The sequence below is a fragment of the Podarcis tiliguerta genome (assembly GCF_965153285.1).
Source record: "Podarcis tiliguerta genome assembly, chromosome: 8".
Lineage (NCBI taxonomy): Eukaryota > Metazoa > Chordata > Lepidosauria > Squamata > Lacertidae > Podarcis > Podarcis tiliguerta.
Window position 1 is genome coordinate 76,620,149 of NC_139541.1, and position 21,684 is coordinate 76,641,832.

The 21,684-nt window shown below is 47.7% G+C and overlaps 1 protein-coding gene across 1 annotated transcript in view; it reads left to right on the forward strand.

Annotated features, from left to right (window-relative positions):
- Positions 1-21,684, forward strand: part of ERFL (ETS repressor factor like) — a 164,758-nt gene that overhangs the window by 7,868 nt on the left and 135,206 nt on the right. The gene's annotated exons all lie outside the window — the stretch shown is intronic.

The following is a 21,684-nucleotide window of genomic DNA, read 5'->3' on the forward strand; positions in this document are numbered from 1 at the left end:
TGTTGCTTTTGCTTTTGTGTGGTTGTTGTTTGTTGTTAACTAAATTTGTATGCCACCCTTCATCCAAAGTCTACAACATAAGAAAACAAAACGAAAACACAAAATACATAATAAAACAAAAGTGAAACAAACCAATATACCCCCCCTCAGTCACATTAAAAGGACCACAGAATATTAATCAGCCAAAGGCCTGGTTGAAGGGGAACATTTTCATCTGGTGCCTAAGGATATGTAATGAAGGCACCAGGCAAGCTTCCCTGAGGAGAGTATTCCACGAATGGGGAGCCACCACAGAAAAGGCCCCTTCCTGTGTTTGGTTGCCTGTGGGGTTGTTGTTTATCTGTCAATTTTATTTATTATTTTATTATTTAAAATAGGTTAGGCTGAGAGACCATGACTTGCCCAAGGTCAGCCAGAGCATTTCACGACTGAGCTAGTCCAGCACTCTAACCATTATACCACCTTTGCAGATGTTTTGCCTGTTACGGTGAAGAGAGGTTGGCTCTGAGCATCACCAGATGTTCTTCTGTCAAATGGGTACTTTTGATGCCCGTGGCGGTTTCTTAGATTCCCCGATGTGCCCCCAGGCCCAAAAGTGTTGTGGACCCCTGCTGCAGTGAAAGTTTTTTTAAAAAATAGGTTGCAACCCAGTAGGACATAAAAGTGGAGATAAAATAGGCATTTAGGCAATTGGAATTTGTGGCCTTCAGATGCTGTTGTACTAAAACTCCCATCAGCCCCAGCTGGCAGGGCCAGTGGCCGGGGATTATGGGAGCTGTAGTCCAACAACATCTGGAAGGCCACACCCCTGTTATATAGCAAGATAGGAGCACTATTGGGCATGGGACATGGGGAATCCAGAAATACCTGTCTCTCACCCTCACCACTATGAAATAACTATTCCCAGAGCTTGGGACCAAAGCCAGAGGTTCTTAGCTGCAAGCCTTTCCCCTTTCTCTCTCTTCCCTCCACCCCTTCAAGAGCTGAGAACTGACTTCAGTGGTCCAGATTCCAGAAATCCAGAATCCCAGCCCTCAGGAATGATAGCTGATATCCTCTCGGCTCTATTTGGAATTCAGTAGCTAGGAGCTTTCTTGGAGATCTCTGCAGGGGGGGAACCTGTTAGGATATTTCCGTTCCACCTTAAAAGGGAGCAGGATGTTTGTGTCACAGCCTGCGTATTTCCTGTTTTCACAGGATGTTTCTGTTGTGTCTTTGCTTTCTTTTCTCACTCTGTGCCGGAGACACTGAAGCAGGCAGTCATGTTTTCTCTTTGTTCTGACCAACGCTGAATAAACTTGTAAATAATGCTCTCCTGAGTGCATCTTTCTCTGTGTGCATTATCTGCTGATAGAGCGTGCATCAGCTCTAGAATGTGGCAAGCTATTTCTGGAGGTCGTGTCGCTAATTGCTGATACTGCGTGTCTACGGGAGATCGATGGACGTCCGGAGACGACGTGGAGTCATGATGGACTTTGTCTCCCTGGCAGTATCCCAACAGAACCTGCCTGTTTCCCAAGCGTTCTCTCTTAGCTTAGCACCATCCATGGTGGGGAGCAGTGTCCGGAAATTCCTTATTCCAAACATGCACAGAGGAACAAGAGAGGGATTTAGATCTTGAATAGGGACCCACATAAAATATCTGCAAGAAACGGCTGAGAGAATTGACTCACACGGATGTAGACCGTGTTTACCAAACTTAAAGATAGGTCTGGTCAAGTTTCTCGTAGCAATCAATGAGAGGTTTTGCTTTTATTTTTTAATCATGAGTAAGAAGTTGACAAATAATGTTTGCACATGTGCCTTTTAAATAGGCTGGCCAATCTTAACACTGCACATGATGTGCAGAATCTCACTTCACTTCCAAGCCAGAGAAGAACTTCTGGAGGGGACTGTTTGTAGTAGTAGTAGTAGTAATAATAATAATAATAATAATAATAATAATAATAATAATAATAATAATAATTTATTATTTATACCCCGCCCATCTGGCAGGGTTTCCCCAGCCACTCTGGGCGGCTTCCAACAGAATATTAAAATACAATAGTCCATCAAACATTAAAAACTTCCCTAAACAGGGCCGCCTTCAGATGTCTTCTAAAAGTCAGATAGTTGCTTATTGCCTTGACATCTACTGGGAGGGCATTCCACAGCGCAGGCGCCACTACCGAGAAGGCCCTCTGCCTGGTTCACCTCACTTGTCGCAGCGAGGGAACCGCCAGAAGGTCCTCAGTGCTGGACCTCAGTGTCTGGGCAGAACGACGGGGGTGGAGACGCTCCTTCATCTGACTCTAACAAACTGAGGAAATTCATATTCTGAACCAAGTAATTACAAACTTCGGTGATAATCTCTACTTTCATTTCTGCTTAATGTGTTGAGGATCAAACCCACTAAGACTGTGTGTGTACTGTGACCAGGAGGGGGCATAGATTGTGCCACTGGAGCAGAATTCAGATGTTTGAGAAACTCATTTTTCATTTTGCTTTAGCTGAGATTCCTTCATTGCAGGAGTTTGGACTTTGGGTCCCTTCCAACTTTACAATCCTATGATTCCATGATTAAAAAACAAACAAACCATGTTTTAAGACCTTATTGTTACAAATATACTCTTGAGGCTGTTTGAGCAACGTCTGATAAACTCTCACAATCCTGCATTTCTTCTTGCAGAATGGAATTTTTTGGATGAGTGGGTGTCATTTTGGGTTTTTTAAAGGAATCATAGAATCATAGAGTTGGAAGAGACCACAAGGGCCATTGAGTCCAACCCCCTGCCAAGCAAACACCGTCAGAGCACTCCTGACATATGGTTGTCAAGCCTCTGCTTAAAGACCTCCAAAGAAGGAGACTCCACCACACTCCTTGGCAGCAAATTCCACTGTCGAACAGCTCTTACTGTCAGGAAGTTCTTCCTAATGTTTAGGTGGAATCTTCTTTCTTGTAGTTTGGATCCATTGCTCCGTGTCCGCTTCTCTGGAGCCGCAGAAAACAACCTTTCTCCCTCCTCTATGTGACATCCTTTTATATATTTGAACATGGCTATCCTATCACCCCTTCACCTCCTCTTCTCCAGGCTAAACATGCCCAGCTCCCTTAGCCGTTCCTCATAAGGCATCGTTTCCAGGCCTTTGACCATTTTGGTTGCCCTCCTCTGGACACGTTCCAGTTTGTCGGTGTCCTTCTTGAACTGTGGTGCCCAGAACTGGACACAGTACTCCAGGTGAGGTCTGACCAGAGCGGAATACAGTGGCACTATTACTTCCCTTGATCTAGATGCTATACTCCTATTGATGCAGCCCAGAAGGGCACAACTTTGACCAAGTTTTCTACCCTGGAAGCCTTAATTCCGAAACTCTATAGCAGTGAGAGGCGGTGAAGATAGTACTTGGACAAATTCAGGGAGGAGAAGGCTATTGAAAGCTATTACCAAGATGGCTCTGCCTCCTCAGCTGAAGGCAGTAATGCTTCTGAACATCAGTAGCTGGAAACCACAGGAGGGGAAAGTGCTCTTGCACTCGGATCTTGGCTGCGGGTTTCCCATGGGCATCTAGCTGGCCGCTGTGAGAACAGGATGCTGGACTTTAGATGGGCCTTTGGCCTGATCCAGGAGGGCTTGTCTTATGTTAACTCTGCAATGTTGAAGCAATGATTCTTCAACATCAACTTCGTTGGACTGGTCATGTTGTGCGGATGCCTGATGATCGTCTTCCAAAGCAACTACTCTATTCCGAACTTAAAAATGGAAAGCGTAATGCTGGTGGTCAACAAAAGAGGTTCAAAGACTGTCTGAAGGCAAATTTTTAAAAATGTAGTATAAACACCAGCAATTGGGAAACACTGGCCTGCGAGCGGTCCAGTTGGAGAACAGCCTTTACCAAAGGTGTCATGGGCTTTGAAGACACTCAAACTCAGGACGCAAAGGAGAAACGTACTAGGAGGAAAGCATGCTTGGCAAATCCACACCGTGATCAACTCGCGCCCGGAAACCAATGTCCCCACTGTGGAAGGATGTGTGAATCCAGAATTGGCCTCCACAGTCACTTACGGACTCATTGTTAAAACCGTGTTTATGGAAGACAATCTTACTCAGCTATGAGTGATCACCAAAGAAGAAGATATGCTCACACACAGAAAAAACCTTTGCATATGCTCAACAGCATACTCATCTTTATTGTTTTGTTTTGTTCTTTGGGATCCGGTCAGGAGGCAAAGTTAACACACATACATAACCGAAAGCCATTTTATACAAAAGCGCTCCTTTTGAACTCCAGCCCTGGCAGAAGAATAAGGGAAAAAGCAACACCGCGCAGGTCATTAGCAAATAACTCCAACGGATATGTCTCCCAGAGATTGGGGCATAAGGAAGAGAGGAGCTGGTTTCAGAAGATGAAAAAAGGAAAGCTGTATAGAAAATCAGCATGTTAAAAAGAGAAGCCCCGGGGCCTGCTGGTTTTACAGCCAACTTCTATCGTGCGTTTTTTTATCTGAACCTCTGAAAAACATATAGAATAATGAAACATTTGGAGGGGGGGCAGAAGAAGAACAGGAACAGCAAATGCCTTCTAGGGTTGAGAGGGGGCAAGTGATATGAGAAACTCCACTAGGGTTGCCAAGCGGCCAAAAGAGATCTGGGCTCGTCAGGATTTCTTTTTTCTTAGAGGCCAATGGATGGAAAAGAACAGGTCAAGAATCTTTCATTTTTTCTAAGCTACATTTCTGTTGTTTTCCTACATCGTAGGCGAATAAGCAGCTGGGGGGGGGGCTGAGCATTGCCCGCCCTGCAATGAAATCTCCAGGCACCACGACAAGGCACAGCAAAAAGGCATGAGCCTGGGTAGAAGGAGACTGTGCTGGTCCCGGGGGTAAGGTACCTTGGGTGTAGCAAAGTCCACACGAAGAGGGGCAAGGTCCGAGGCAGAGTGCCGGGCGGTGAACAGGAATGCTGGAACAGGAGGCTGTGCAGGGAACAGGAACACCGGATGATCGGGAACAGGAGGCCGAGCAGGGAACAGGAGTACCGGATAGTCAGGAACAGGAGGCCGAGCAGGGATCAGGAACGCAGGAAGGTCCGAAGCCAACAACGACGTTGCTCCCGCAACCTGGGGCCGGGCTGACTGGGCTTTTATCCTCTTCTAAGGCCAGGGGCGGTCCCGGCCCCCAGGAGCCCCGCCTCCTCTGGCCTTAAGGCGAGCACTCCTCCTGGGGGCAACCAGTTCCCTTCGCCTCTCTGCTCTAAACCTCTGCAGATCAGGAGAGGCCGAAGGGTTACTGGGCCCTGGAGGAGGCTCACCTGTGGCCACTGAGTCGTCAAGCCTCTCTGGGGCCAGAAGGGCTTCACCTGGGGCCAGCTCCTGATTCACTGCCACAGGTGCAGGCTCTTCAGCATCTAGGCCTGGCCCCAGTTCAGCCGGCCCTGGAGGCGGGGACTCCTGTGCAGGCCGGGATTCCTCTGTTTCATCCTCCGAATCGGAATCCCAGGCCATCACACCATCCCCCCTCCCAGGCCCCCCCCTCAACCGAGGGTCCGGACCCGGCTTGCCGGGGTACGTCGCATGGAACTCTCGGAGGCAGGCAGGTGCGTGGACGTTGGCCGCTGGTTCCCAGGAACGGTCCTCCGGTCCGTACCCCTTCCAGTCAATGAGATACTGCAGCTTTCCCCTGCGGTATCGGGAGTCCAGGATGCGTTCCACCTCGTACTCAGGCTCTCCCCGAACCAACACTGGCTGCGGTCGGGGACGGTTCGGGTGGAACTCGTCGGGTGGGGCCACCGGACTCAAAAGGGACCTGTGGAAGACCGGGTGAACCTTCAGGGTTGCGGGTAACCGGAGACGAAATGCCACAGGAGAGACTTGGTCTACGATAGGGAACGGGCCGGTGAAGCGGGCGTCCAACTTCCGCGAAGGTCGAGAGGGGTGGAGGTGGCGAGTGGAGAGCCAAACCAGGTCACCGACGCGAAGTTCCGGCCCCACCTGGCGGTGGCGGTCGGCCTGGGCCTTGTACGCTTCCTTGGCCTGGTGCAGTTGCTCCACCAAAAGCTGTTGCTGGGACTGGAGCTCTTGAAGCCACTCCGTCACCGCCGGGACTGCGGATGTCGGCAGCACCTCTGGAAACAGCCGTGGATGATAACCATAACTGGCCTGGAACGGGGTCTGCTGGGTGGACGCATTCACCGCGTTATTGTAGGCGAACTCCGCCAACGCCAGGTGGTCGACCCAGTCATCCTGCTGGTAGCTGCAGTAACACCGGAGGTACTGCTCCAGCACCGCGTTCGCCCGTTCCGTCTGGCCATCGGTCTGTGGGTGGTAGGCTGACGAGAGGCAGACCTCCGTCCCGAGGGTCTGGTGTAGTGCTTGCCAGAACCGGGATGTGAACTGAACGCCCCGGTCGGACACCACGCGCTCAGGTAGGCCATGCAGGCGGAAGACATGCTGAAGGTACAGCTGAGCAGTTTCCTTGGCTGTGGGTACAGATGGACAGGGAGCGCAGTGCACCATCTTGGTGAAATGGTCGGAGAAAACCAGAAGGCAGGTACAGCCACGAGACGAGGGTAAGTCCACTACAAAGTCCAACGAAACCGTGTGCCAAGGGTGCGGTGGAACTGGCAATGGCTGAAGTAGGCCGGGGGGTCGCCCGGTAGGTCCCTTGGCGCGCCGGCAGACATCACAACCAGCAACGTAGCGAGCCACGTCAGCCTTCAGGCGGGGCCACCAAAACTCTCGACTGACCAGATGGGTGGTCCGATACCGTCCAAAGTGCCCCGCTGCTGGGGCATCATGGGCCATCCGGAGAACCTCCAGCCGTAGTGGCCCTGGCGGGATGTACAGACGACCGTGGTGCAGCAGCAGGCCCTGATGCAGGACCAGCCCCGGATACTGTGGGCTGGACCCTTCAGCCAGCTCCCGGAGTCGTTCCTGGGCCCAAGCGTCGACCCGCTGCTGTTCCCGCACCCGAACCTGCAGTGGCTGCGCCTCCTGGGTGGCCAGGAATGCAGCCGGAGGTAGGATCGTGGTGGGTTCTGCTTGCTGTACCGTGTCTGCGTTGTCGTCAGGTTTCCGGGACAGGGCATCCGCCTTCTGATTCTGAGAGCTAGGGATGTAGCGGATCCGGAACTGGAACCGGGAAAAGAACAACGCCCACCGGATCTGCCTTTGGTTCAGCTTGCGGGTGGTCTGGAGGTACTCCAGGTTCCGGTGGTCGGTTCTCACCTCCACCGGATGTCGTGCCCCCTCAAGATGGTGGCGCCAGACCTCAAAGGCTACCTTGATGGCCAGTAGTTCCCGCTCCCACACAGTATAGTTACGCTCCGCTGGTAGGAGCTGGCGGGAATAGAAGGCACAGGGTAAGAGTGGCGCTTCAGGACCAATCTGTTGAGACAAGACGGCACCGAGAGCCGTACTGGAAGCGTCGGTCTCCACCACAAAGGGTCGAGAGGGGTCAGGATGTTGTAAGATTGGTGCCCTCTGGAAACAGGCCTTCAACCCCTGAAACGCCTCCTCTGCCTCCTTGTCCCAGGAAAACGGCGTCTTTGGGCGCAGTAGCCGGGTCAACGGGGTGGTGCGATGAGCATAATCAGCGATGAAGGACCGGTAGTAATTGGCGAACCCCAGGAAACGCTGTAGGTCCTTGCGGTTCCGGGGTGCCGCCCATTCTTGAACCGCTGTCACCTTCCCCGGGTCCATTTGCACCCCATCTGGAGAGAGCCGGTGACCAAGGAAGTCCACAGTCCGCTGATGGAACTCGCACTTGCTGAGCTTTGCGTACAAACGGTGCTCACGCAAGCGCTGCAGCACGGTCCGGACATGTCCCTCATGGCGAGCCGGGTCACGGGAGTAAATCAGTATGTCATCCAAATACACCACCACGTACTTGTCTAACAGGTCCTGAAACACGTGGTTGATGTAGCGTTGAAACACAGCAGGCGCGTTGCACAAACCGAAAGGCATAACCAAATATTCGAACTGCCCGTACCGGGTCCCAAACGCTGTCTTCCACTCATCCCCGGCTCGGATCCGAATCAAGTTGTAGGCCCCCCGGAGGTCCAGCTTGGTGAACACCTGTGCCCCTTGCACCCGCTCCAGCAGCTCCGAGATAAGGGGCAAGGGGTACCGGTCTGGGACGGTAATTTTGTTCAGGGCTCGGTAATCATGGCAAGGGCGGAGTTCCCCACATTTCTTCTTAACAAAAAGCACCGGCGCCGCGGTGGGCGAGGTGGAAGGCCTAATGAACCCACGCTCCAGGTTTTTGCGCAAGAAGTCCTGCAAAGCCTCGCGCTCTGGCTCTGTTAGGGAATATAAGCGACTCACTGGTAAAGGCGCTCCGGGTTGGAGGTCTATGCCGCAGTCAAAAGGCCGATGCGGCGGCAGCTGGTCTGCCCCCCGTTCCTCGAACACGTCCTGGTAGTCCTGGTACACGGCTGGGAGCGTGGGTGCTGCCTCCTCTGAGGGCGCGGCCGCCAGCGTTCCGGATTGAGCATGGGAACATGGGTCTGGGAAGTGCACGGTCCGTTTGACCCAGTCAATCTGAACGTTGTGGGCTTCCAGCCAGTCCATCCCGAGCACCAGGGGGAAGCGGGGCATAGAGGCAATGTCCAAAGTTCGCAACTCCCGGTGCTGCTGGAGACACAGGACCAGAGGCTGGGTCTCCTGAGTAACGGCACCTGAACGCAGAAGTCGTCCGTCAATCGCTTCCACCTGGACCGGTACTGGCTTGTTCCGAAGTGGCACCTGATGATGGGCGGCAAAAGCAGCGTCCATATAGGAGCGGGTTGCCCCTGAATCTACCAAAGCATGGGTGAGGATCCAGGGCCCACCTGGAGGGTATAAACGTACCGAAACCATAAGATGTTGCAAGTCCATTGGTGCGGGCCCATTCTGTACGGTTTGGGACCCCCGGTAGCTAGGGCCATCAGCTACTGGGGTTGGCGGTTTCCCTGCGGCTGGCGTTTCTCAGGGCAGGACCGAGCGAAGTGTCCACTTCCGCCACAGTAAAGACAGAGATTTCCATCCCGACGCCGCGCCTTCTCTGCGGGGGAAAGGCGTGGCCGCACTGCCCCGAGCTGCATAGGCTCCTCCGTTAAATCAGTTGTGACCGTGGGGCTGCCGGAAAAAGCTGGTGCCGTGAACTGGAAGTGTCGGCGACCCCGGGCCTGACGACGATCCTCCAACCGGTCGCCTATTTGTAGACTCCGTTGAATGAGAGTGTCCAGCGTGGTGGGGCGTTCCATTGTGGCCAACTGGTCCAGTACCTCGTCCGAAAGCCCTTCGAGATACTGGTCCCGCAGTGCCGAGTCATTCCAGGTCAAGTCCTGTGCCAACAGCCGGAACTCCGTGGTATATGTGGCCACCGCGGACTTGCCCTGTTTCAAATGCCGAATCGCCCGGTTGGCTTGACTCTCTTTCTGGGGGTTGCCGAACGCGGCCTCCAAACGATTGCAAAACCCCGTATAGTCTGCCAGCAAGGGGGAGTCTTGCCTGAGTAGCGGCAACGCCCACTTGGCCGCCTGGTCCTTTAACAAGCTAATCAAAAAGTGCACCTTGGTACGGTCGTCAGGAAAGTTCCGGGCTCGCCCCTGAATATACAGTTTGGCCTGGGCCAGGAACATGGGAAAGCTGGCCGGGGCTCCATCAAATTTCTCAGGCAAAGCCACTGGGTATTTGCCCGGAGCCGGGGCGTCGGCCCCAGGAGCCGGTAGGGCTTCCAAGCGTTGCTGAAGTGCCTCAACCGCGTCACTGAGCTGCTGCACGGTGTGAGACAAGGCCTGGTTCTCCTGGGCCAAAGCCACCAGTGCAGCCGCCTGTTCAGCCATGGCCTCTGGCTCTTCCCGAACGCACCCCGACGAAGGGGGAGTGCGGGAGGGGGCGGGAGCAAACTGTGCTGGTCCCGGGGGTAAGGTACCTTGGGTGTAGCAAAGTCCACACGAAGAGGGGCAAGGTCCGAGGCAGAGTGCCGGGCGGTGAACAGGAATGCTGGAACAGGAGGCTGTGCAGGGAACAGGAACACCGGATGATCGGGAACAGGAGGCCGAGCAGGGAACAGGAGTACCGGATAGTCAGGAACAGGAGGCCGAGCAGGGATCAGGAACGCAGGAAGGTCCGAAGCCAACAACGACGTTGCTCCCGCAACCTGGGGCCGGGCTGACTGGGCTTTTATCCTCTTCTAAGGCCAGGGGCGGTCCCGGCCCCCAGGAGCCCCGCCTCCTCTGGCCTTAAGGCGAGCACTCCTCCTGGGGGCAACCAGTTCCCTTCGCCTCTCTGCTCTAAACCTCTGCAGATCAGGAGAGGCCGAAGGGTTACTGGGCCCTGGAGGAGGCTCACCTGTGGCCACTGAGTCGTCAAGCCTCTCTGGGGCCAGAAGGGCTTCACCTGGGGCCAGCTCCTGATTCACTGCCACAGGTGCAGGCTCTTCAGCATCTAGGCCTGGCCCCAGTTCAGCCGGCCCTGGAGGCGGGGACTCCTGTGCAGGCCGGGATTCCTCTGTTTCATCCTCCGAATCGGAATCCCAGGCCATCACAGAGACACATATTTGCACATGCTAATTCATCTGGAGAAGTACAGATTTGGAAATCGTCACTGTAACTTAAACAGTGTTTGAAACGCCCGTTGTTCTAGGCACATTTTGCGACAGGGAATTTCATTAGTGCGAGCAGTTTCTGAGCTATGGGCACCTAAGAGTTCAGATTAAAACTGCAGAGTAGAAAGAAAGGAGGACCTTTTTCTGCCTCCCCACTTCTAGCTGTTCTCTGAAGGCTGGAGAAGAGACCCTCTTAAGAATATTAGGGGGGTGGGCAGGGGAAGGACTAGACCAAGCATCCACAAACTTGGCCCTCCAGATGTTTTGGGACTACAGTTCCCATCATCCCTGACCACTGGTCCTGTTAGGGATGATGGGAGCTGTAGTCCCAAAACATCTGGAGGGCCGAGTTTGTGGATGCCTGGTCTAGACCGTGTGAAAAATGAACACAATATTTTAGCTGCAGTTCATTCATTTTCAGCTTTGTATTCTTGTTATTTAAAAAGTGTGCCTAGACATTCCATTGTTGCGCCCATAACCTAGCTATTTAGCTCCTGGCTTTCGTATCTCAGTGTCTAACACTGAACTTAAATAGAAACGCAGTGCTTGTCACTGTGGTGGGCTAGGCTGTGATCAGATGACCTGTGTGCCTTCTCAAGTCTTCTGTCCAGAGACGAAGCATCGGTGGATAACTTCAAGGCCCCCGCTGCTTCCCCCTTCTTATGGTTCCTTACCTTCAATAATAATAATATTATTAATAATTTATTATTTATACCCCAGCCATCTGGCTGGGTTTCCCCAGCCACTCTGGGCGGCTTCCAACAGAACACTAAAATACAATAACCTATTAAACATTCAAAGCTTCCCTAAACAGGGCTGTCTTCAGACGTCTTCTAAACGTTTGGTAGTTATTTTTCTCTTTGACATCTGGTGGGGTTTCCACAGGGGGGGCACCACTACCGAGAAGGCCCTCTGCCTGGTTCCCTGTAACTTGGCTTCTCACAGCGAGGGAACTGCCAGAAGGCCCTCGGCGCTGGACTTCAATGTCCGGGCAGAATGATGGAGGTGGAGACGCTCCTTCAGGTATACTGGGCCGAGGCCGTTTAGGGCTTTAAAGGTCAGCACCAACACTTTGAATTGTCCTCGGAAACGTACTGGAAGCCAGTGTAGGTCTTTCAAGAAGGACATCTGGTGAGAACAGAATGCTGGTTTAAGATGGGCCATTCGCCTGATTTGCCAGGCTCGCCTTAGATTCTCAGGATATCATCTAATAGAGAATTGTTCTCTGGCAGCTCTTCAAATAGAGGACTGGCCTCTGTAAAGTAGGGTGCATGGACACTGTACCCCAGACCCAATGCAAATTGCTGATTTGTCCTTACACCAGGGGTGGATAACCAGTGGCCCATCAGGTATTGCTGGACTACAATTCCCATCATCCCTAGCCAATGGCTGTACCAGCTAGGGCTGGTGGAGGCTGGAGTCCAATAACCTGGGGCAGGTCTTAGACCCAGCCTAGGCTCTGTGTCCCCAGGCCCTTCACATGCCTCAGCTTTAAAAATAAATAAAAATCAGGTGTTAGCAGTCCTAAAAAGTCCACTCTGTGCTTGAAGAAGACCTGTTTAAAACAAACAAAAGCAAGGACGAAAATTGTAGCAAAAAATAAACACTGTAACATAAAATAAAACACAGTGGTACCTCAGGTTACATACGCTTCAGGTTACATACACTTCAGGTTACAGACTCCACTAACCCAGAAATAGTACCTCGGGTTAAGAACTTTGTTTCAGGATGAGAACAGAAATCGTGCTCCAGCGGTGCAGCGGCAGCAGGAAGCCCCATTAGCTAAAGTGGTGCTTCAGGTTAAGAACAGACCTCCGGAACGAATTAAGTACTTAACCCGAGGTAGCACTGTACACATGAGGGCCCCATACAGCCATACCTTGGTTCTCGAATGGCTTAGTTGACTACCAAATCGGTTCCCGAACGCCGAAAACCCAGAAGTAAGCGTTCCGGTTTTCAAACGTTTTTCGGAAGCCAAACATCCGACGCAGCTTCTGCTTGAGTTCAGGAAGCTCCTGCAGCCAATCGGAAGCCACACCTTAGTTTTTGAACGGTTTCGGGAGTTAAATGGACTTCCGGAATGGATTAAGTTCGAGAACCATGGTTCCACTGTATTTGCTAAATGTTAAGAATCAAAGAATGGGGTTAGATAGTGAAGACTAGCATAAGGTTTAGACTAGGATTTCCCAGACTTGGGTCTCCAGCTGTTGTACTACAACTCCCATCATCCCTAGCTAGCAGGACCAGTGGTCAGGGATGATGGGAACTGTAGTCCAAAAAGAGCCGGAGACCCAAGTTTGGGAAACCCTGGTTTAGACTGCAGTCCTCTACAAAAAGGTGCGCACGCACACACAAGATGCATGTATACCTGGGAGTAAGTCCATTTGAACTCAGTGGGATCTACTTTTAAGAAGACAAACGCAAGGATTAGCGACAGGAGCTGCTTGCTTACTTTGTGTGTCACCTTTTGACCTATACCACGGTGGCCCCTGCTAACTCTTCCCCATGATCTTTTGCAGATCAAGCTGTTGATCTGCCAGGATCAGCATCCCCTCCTGGAAAGACTAGGGTGTGCCCACCCCCACTAGAAACCTTGTACTACAAGCCCCATCATCCACGACCATCGGCTGCGGTGGTTGGGGCTGGTGATAGTTGGCATGCCTTCAGTGTCTGGAGGTTCCCCATCCCTGTTAGCAAAAGGTTACAGAGGGGCAGGCCATCGCTTAGTTGCAGAGCTTATGCTTGGCATACAGAAGATCCTGAATTTGATCCCCAACACCTCTGGTTAGGGCCGGGAAAGACTCCCTGGAGGAAGCCCCAGAAAGCCACAGGTAATCAGTGTAGACAATTCTGAGCTACATGGACCAGTGATCTGGCTCAGTATAACATTTCGATACTTAAATATGAATCCATGGCAGCGCTCAGGGCTGAAATCCAATCCGGTTAAGGTTTGCTAAGAAGTAGACACAGCTCTGCTCACCTGGGCTTATTTCCAGGTAAGAATCTTGGAGACAATCAGGTCGTGTATCCGCAGCAGGGACCGGAGGTGGAATGACCACTGGGAGAAGCACAGAAAGAAAAAACACCTGCTTCGGCATAACAGAACGGCTTCCTCTGCCCCAACCGCAACAAAACATGTCTCTCATGTATTAGTTTCTACAGCCACGGCAGGCGCTGTGACTCTCCAACCGTTTGACTTCACTCCCAAAGGCACACTCCTCCGTTGTCTCTTGAGACAGACGGATGCCAACCAATTCCCGGGTAAGATCACAGCCCCACCCCATCCCAATTAAAAATCAACTGTAAAAATCAAGAAACTATCAAAAAATAGACTCTGTAGGCTCTTCATTTAAAAAAACAACTAGGGCCTAACCCAAACTCCCTATAGCTACTTCTTCTTCTTCCTACCCTGTGCAGCTACTAAGTTTGCTTTTCACCTTTCCAACCACATTTCTGAAGCCACTTCTCTCTCCTGTTTTGCAGACCGACTTCATGGCCCTGCCAACTTTTCACCAGCCACTGTAAATGTGCCTTTAACAGAAGCTTTCTGTCTTGGCATTAGCAGGCATTTATCTCTATGCCTTCTAAAGCTTCCTCTGCCTGCTGATTTCTGCAGACTTCGTTGTTGTTGTTTAGTCATTTAATCATGTCTGACTCTTCGTGACCCCCTGGACCAGAGCACGCCCGGCACTCCTGTCTTCTACTGCCTCCCGCAGTTTGGTCAAACTCATGCTGGTAGCTTCGAGAACACTGTCCAACCATCTCGTCCTCTGTCGTCCCCTTCTCCTTGTGCCCTCCATCTTTCCCAACATCAGGGTCTTTTCCAGGGAGTCTTCTCTTCTCATGAGGTGGCCAAAGTATCGGGGCCTCAGCTTCACAATCTGTCCTTCCCGTGAGCACTCAGGGCTGATTTCCTTCAGAATGGATAGGTTTGATCTTCTTGCAGTCCATGGGACTCTCAAGAGTCTCCTCCAGCACCATAATTCAAAAGCATCAATTCTTCAGCGATCAGCCTTCTTTATGGTCCAGCTCTCACTTCCATACATCACTATTGGGAAGACTTAGGCTCCCCTTAAAGACTTGGTGATTTTCTTTTGGCCAGTTAACAGTCTTGCCCTCTCGGGTAGCAGCCAGAAAGTACCTACTGGTCAAACTTGGTCCCAGTTGCACCTTAGAGTTGCCATTGTTTTTGCGTGGCCCTACTCCTGTGTCTTTTAACAGCTCCCTAACAAACAGAAGCTGCTTAAGTTAATTGAAGATTTCTGCTGTGCAGCTGGTGTTAAAGTCAGATATAGTAGTTGTTGTTGATGATGATTATCTGACTTTCACCAGCTTGCAGAGCAGATTACAAATAATAAAATCAGAATAGAAAAGATACACTTAAAACAGATTACATTCACAAGAATAAGGCTGGTCCTGAAAACACACATCTCAGATGCCAAAGGCTAGAGTAAAGGCTAGCAACATTCAGTGCCTTTAATGACAGTGGATTGCTTGTTTTGTTCCTTTTCCACCTCCAATTAGAGACGGTGTGGTATGTTTTGGAAATATCCTCAGCGGAGAAAAGAAGAAGCCATACTTTCAAAATACACAGTCAGACCTTGGTTGTTGAATGTAATCCGTTCTGGAAGCTCGTTCGACTTCCAAAATTTTTGAAAACCAAGGCGCAGCTTCCGACTGGTTGCAAGAGCTTCCAGCACTCAAGCGGAAGCTGCGTCGGATGTTCGGCTTCCAAATAACATTTGAAAACCGGAGCATTTACTTCCGGGTTTTTGGTTATATATGATTGGTAATGTATCCAAAGCTCCTTGCTGGAAGACTATACAGGAGATGGTGCTGCCTGTAGGCAGGAGAATCTTCAGGAACAAGGGATGAGGTAGGGGCACTGAGCAAGTGTTTATATAGAGATCCTTTTGCCTAAGCATGAGGTGAGTTATTCAGCAAAATGCAATAAAAAACAGATGAGAGAAAGAGGGGAAAAAGAAATCTTAAGACAAATAATGGAGAATGAAAAAAAATTGATTAACAGACCTAAGGATGAAAAAGTTAAGCAAAGTATAAAATTACTTCAGACACAATTCGCTATGATAATCAATAAAGAAGTAGAGTGGAATATAAAAAGAATGAAACAAAAGAATTTTGAATTTGCAAATAAATCTGGAAAATGGCTGGCGTGGCAACTTTAAAAAAGGAAAGAACAAAATATAATTAAAAAGATTAAAGTAGAAGATCAAGACATTGAGAACCCGAAAGGAATAAGGAAAGGATTTGTGGACTTTTATAGAGATCTATATAAAAGAAAAGAGAAATCTAAGATAAAGATGATAGAAGATTATTTAAAGAAGAAAGGGGTGCAAAAGATTCCAGTGACAAAATAAATTGAATGAACCAATTGGAATAGAAGACGTTAAAATGGCTATAAAAGAATTAAAAAGTGGGAAGACTCCAGGACCGGATGGATTTGGTGCAAGATATTATAAAGAAATGAAAGACATCTTACTTGTACCGTTGGTAGAAGTTATGAACAACATTTTGAAAGAAGGACAAATACCAGAGACATGGAAAGAAGCATATATAACATTAATTCCCAAGCAGGATTCAGATTTAACTCAAGTTAAAAACTATAGGCCAATTTCGCTATTGAACAATGACTATAAAATATTTGCTAACATCTTGGCAAATAGAATGGAAAAGACATTAAAGGAACTGATACATAAGGACCAAACAGGATTCCTGCCAGGGAGGCAGATGAAAGACAATATAAGAAACATAATAAATATAATAGAATATCTGACTAATAAGAAAGATAAGCAAGCGATGTTGATATTTGTTGATGCGGAAAAGGCATTTGATAATATTTCTTGGGAATTTATGTTAAAGAATCTGGAATTTATGGAGATGGGTCATTCATTTGTAAATGGTGTAAAGGCATTATACTCTGAACAAAGAGTAAAATTAATTGTTAATAATGTACTGACAGATGATATTGCTATAACCAAAGGTACAAGACAAGGGTGTCCCTTATCACCATTGTTATTCATATCAGTCCTGGAAGTCTTGTTGAGAGCGTTAAGAAGTAATGATTTGATAAAAGGTGTGACAGTTGGTTGTAAGGAATATAAGGTAAAAGCCTTCGCTGATGATTTGGTTATAACAATAGAAGACCCTATTAAAAGTATTAGCGAAGTGTTAGAAGAGATAGAGCAATTTGGACAAGTTGCCGGATTCAAATTAAATAAGAGCAAAACGAAAATAATGGTTAAAAATATGGACCAAGAGATAATAGAAAGAATTCAGCAACAAACAGATATGGAAGTGGTTAAGAAAGTTAAATATCTTGGGATTATATTAACTCCCAAGTGTATTGATCTTTTTCAAAATAATTATGTACCAGTTTGGAACAAAATTAGGAAGGACCTGGAAGTGTGGGGAAGAATGAAGTTGTCATTTTGGGGAAGAATTGCAACGGTAAAAATGAATGTGCTACCAAAAATGTTGTTTTTATTTCAATCAATACCAATGATTAAAGGTGTTACGATATTTAAAGAATGGCAAAGAGCATTATCAAGATATGTCTGGCAGGGCAAGAAGCCTAGATTAAAATTCAAGATTTTAACGGATGCAAAAGATAGAGGAGGCTTTGCCCTGCCAGACCTAAAGTTATATTTTGAGGCTGCATGTCTTTGCTGGGTGAAAGAATGGATAAAGTTGGAAAATTCAGAACTTTTGGATTTAGAAGGATATGATAATAGATTTGCAGAGCGTCTCTGCAGATGCGGAAAGCAGGAACCCGATACTCTGGAGCATATATTTTTTTTCTGTGATTTTGGCAGTTATGCCAGAGGACTATTATTCGAGGCCCTAAAATTTAATAGGCAGATTTTTACACAACCAACTGTTCAGAACCTGCTGGCAGACAGCGATGATTGAGTCACTTTAATAGTGGCTGAATTTTTAAATGCTGTCCATGAAGAAAGAGTGGCCCATGATAAAGAGACTTAGTGGTTTTTAATGGTAGGTGTTGTTGTTGTTGTGTTGTATTATACTATCAATGTACATTGATTTATTTTTTGGAGTTAAGATTAGGACTGGGATAAATTGTGTTCACTGAGCCCGTATTTTATACAGTCTATATATGATGTTTGTATGTTAATTTGCGGTGTGCTATGCCTAATAAAGGATTTTGAATTGAATTGATAATAGATTTGGTTGGCACGCATATTTATGGTATGAGAAAAAAAGAGTGCATAAAGGTTTTGAAAATCACATTTTCCGAGGTCCGCTGATTGAAGTATGGAATACGTACAAAAGTATATTTGAGTTTAAAACTCCATTCTGGCTGTCGCCATTGGAGGTAATGAGTGTTAAGAAGATCAATATGACGGGGAGTTGGATTACATATGAGAATTTAATTATAAAAGAAGGAAATAAATAGAAATTGAAGCTATACGATGAAGTTAAAGAATATGTGTTTGATTGGTTACACTATTTCCAACTGAATGCGATGTTTAAAAAAGAGATGCTGGAAAGAGGTGAAAAATCTAGATTTCAAAAAGAAATTGTGAATAATGATGTTAAAATTTTATCAAAAATGTATAAATTACTACTTGAGTGGCATACTAAGGATGAAGAGGTTAAAGTTGCAATGATTCAGTGGGCCAAAGACTTTGGTTATAATATTCAATTTGATGATTGGATAAGATTGTGGAAAGAAGGAATGAAATTTACTGCATGTACTACAATAAAAGAAAATGTTATGAAAATGTTATATAGATGGTATGTTACACCAGTAAAACTTGGAAAGATGTATAAAGTGAGTAATAAATGTTGGAAATGTCAGGAGAAAGAAGGAACATTCTACCATATGTGGTGGGAATGTAAAAAAATGAAAGGTTTCTGGAAAATAATTTATAATGAATTGAAAAAAATGTTGAAATATACCTTTGTTAAAAAACCAGAAACTTTTCTGTTAGGAATATTAAGAAATGACATAAAAAAGAAGGATGAGAAGTTGTTCTTATATACAGCGGCAAGAATTTTGGTGGCACAAAAATGAAAACAGGAATAAATCCCGACGAATGAAGAATGGAGAATGAAGTTGATGGAATACGCAGAATTAGACAAGCTAACGGGGAGAATTTGGAACTGGCGAGACCAGAGATTTACCGAGTATATTAAGAATATATGTGAAGGTCAATTAACGTTTGTAGGTTTTCAAGAAGCTCTGTGATAATAATGGAAAGAAATATTGTTTTATAACAATTGTTAAGATTAATTTGGTTAAAAAACCCCAAAACAATATAGATGCAAGAAATGTGAATAACTGTGAAAACATGAAAATTTCCATATAGACTGAAGGAAGTCTGAAAGTGGAAAGATTAGAATTGGATGTATAATTCAAATGGAATGTTTTTTTTTTAATTATTGTTAAATTTGAAAATTTTATAAATAATTTTTTTTAAAAAAAGCATGAGGTGAGTTAGCTTTGGAGAGGGGGTTTTGCTGTCGCATCCTGGGCTGACTACCTGTACACAGGTTAGGAAAACAAAGCAGAAATCTGTACAGGCTCACCAATTTTTTGTTTCAGGCCTTCGGGCTGAATAGGATGGTGTTGGGCTTTGCTTTCAGGATTTCCCCACCAGACATTCTTACAGGTTTGTTCTTACCAGTTGTTAAGGTCTCAAACAAAGATGTGCTCTTCCAAGCCCACATTCCCTGCAGGTTCGCACTTCTGTCTCGGCGATTTCTATGCAGGCTTGGTCATATACACAGAATGGAAGATGGCCGGATCCCCAGGGACGTGCTGTATGGTGACCTGGCTTCATGTGCCAGGCCCATTGACAGACCAACTCTGCATTATAAAGATGCCTACAAGTGTGACATGAAGGCTGGCAACATGAACCCGGCCTTGTGGGGTTAGACACAAGCAACAGTGCCTGAAGACAGACCATCAAAGTTGTGTATCCACAGCAGTGACCAGAGGAGAAATGACTGCTGGGAGGAGCTCAGAGAGAAGAAACTCCACGGTGCATCTGTAACAGCGAAACCTCATGCCTTCATCTGCCCCAGATGCAACAAAACATGTCTCTCCCGTACCATTCTCTACAGCCACAGCAGGTGCCATAACCCTCCAATGGTTTGACTTCACTTCCGAAGGCATACTTTTCCATTGTCTCCCGAGACAGATGGATGGCGACAATAATTAAGGTCTCATGAGAATCGAAGAACCTGGGAGTGGAGGTGGAGCCTGGGGATTCAGGGGTACATCCCATGATTTATTTATTAAATTTGTACCCCATCCTTCTTCCCAAAGGAGCCCAGGGTGGCAAACATCAACATATTAAATTAGTACAATTTAAAATGAAAATGATAACTGATACAAGCAGACATGGATTGCGCCAAGCAGACCAGAGAGCAAAGTTTGGCACAGGGGCATCTGAGGCGAACCACAAAATGGTAGCCCTCGTTCCCCACCAGGCAAGAATAGGTGAGTGAAGATTTACATCAGGAACAAGAGGGGAATGAAGATCTGCTGCCCCTGGGGATCCTGCTGCCTGAGGACACGGCCTCACCTTGTCTCATGGGTGGGCTGGCTATAGGTGTTGGGTTAAGTGCTAAGAGAATGCCCACTAGGTGAGGACGCTAGTTAAGCTGTTAAGCAAAAAGGGTTTCAGTCACCAGCTTTCCCCACACAAATCAAACATGGAGGTCAGACCAGCAAGAAGCAGTTACTGCTACAGCATACAGGCTGTAGGTGAGATTCCATACATAGGTCATCCTATTCACTTCTGATAAAGACAGCCACTTTCTCTGTCAATACTGGGACATGATTTATATCCGGGGTCACCAGGTTACTGGTTCCTCCACTTTTCAATGCCATAAAATGGAGTCTGCCAACGTCCCCCCTCCCCTGGCACTGCTGTTGTGCCTGTAACAGTTGCATGAAGCCAACGATGCTCCTTTTACTACATCTCCATACTGTGCCTCTGACGCCACTGCCAGCTGTATGACTGATAGAGCTCTGTCAAGACCAAAAGCTGGCAATCCAAGTTAAAAACGTAAGGATAAAGTTTAAAAAGAAGGCAGTCCCTCTGAGCATCTGCAAAGTGCCTTGTGCGTTTGAGATCAAGGAGAACAAACTCCAGAGGAAATGCTGTTGAGGCTGTGTGCCTTTAACAACTGCATGACAACAGGCCTAAATCCAGGAAGCCAGGCCTAAATCCGAGGTGTAAGTTGCTTGACACTCAACCGAACCTCAGAGTAATCGTGCTTAAGTTTGTGCGGCTGAGGAACTTCTCGGTAGTGGTGCCCTCCCTGTGGAACACCCCCCCATCAGATGTCAATGAAGTAAACAGCTCTCTGACTTTTAGAAGACATGTGAAGGCAGCCCTGTATAGGGAAGTTTTTAACGTTTGATGTCTTACTGTGTTTTAATTTGTTGGAAGTTGCCCAGAGTTGCTGGGGTAACCCAGTCAGATGGGCGATATACCATTATTATTATTATTATTATTATTATTATTATTATTATTATTACATAATAATTACTTATCCATGGAGAGTCTGGTGCCTCATGTCAAAGAAGGCTCCATTCTGCTTGTTCTCTCTTTTTTGACCCAGCTCCTGTACCTGAAAATTATGCAGGAGAATCATTTTTAAAATGGCATACAGATAAAGCAGGGGCACCATTAAGACCATGTTCATGGAAGACCAACTTACTTGGCTACACGTGATCTCCAAAGAGAAGAAAGCCGGAATGGGAAACCTATGGCCCCTGAGATGTTTTTTGGGGGACCACAACTCCCATCAGCCCCACCCAGCTTGGCCAATGTTTAGGGATGATGGGAGTTGTAGTCTGATAACATCTGCAGGCCTGCGCTTTGCATTGGGCTCAGAAACAATTTGGCAGCCCGTGCAGTCAGGCCACGATTGGTGTGATGTGCTCAGACCGTTGTGCTCCAGTGAGCATGAGTACCAGGAGTAAGACTAAGGCAGCCAGATGCAACAGCAGGCAGGACTCCTGAACCTTTAGTAGTTCTGTAGAAGAGAGGATTTTAACCGGTGCAGCTTGCCGGATAAGCTACAGCAACTGAAATCCTGCACAAATATTAATGTTCCCT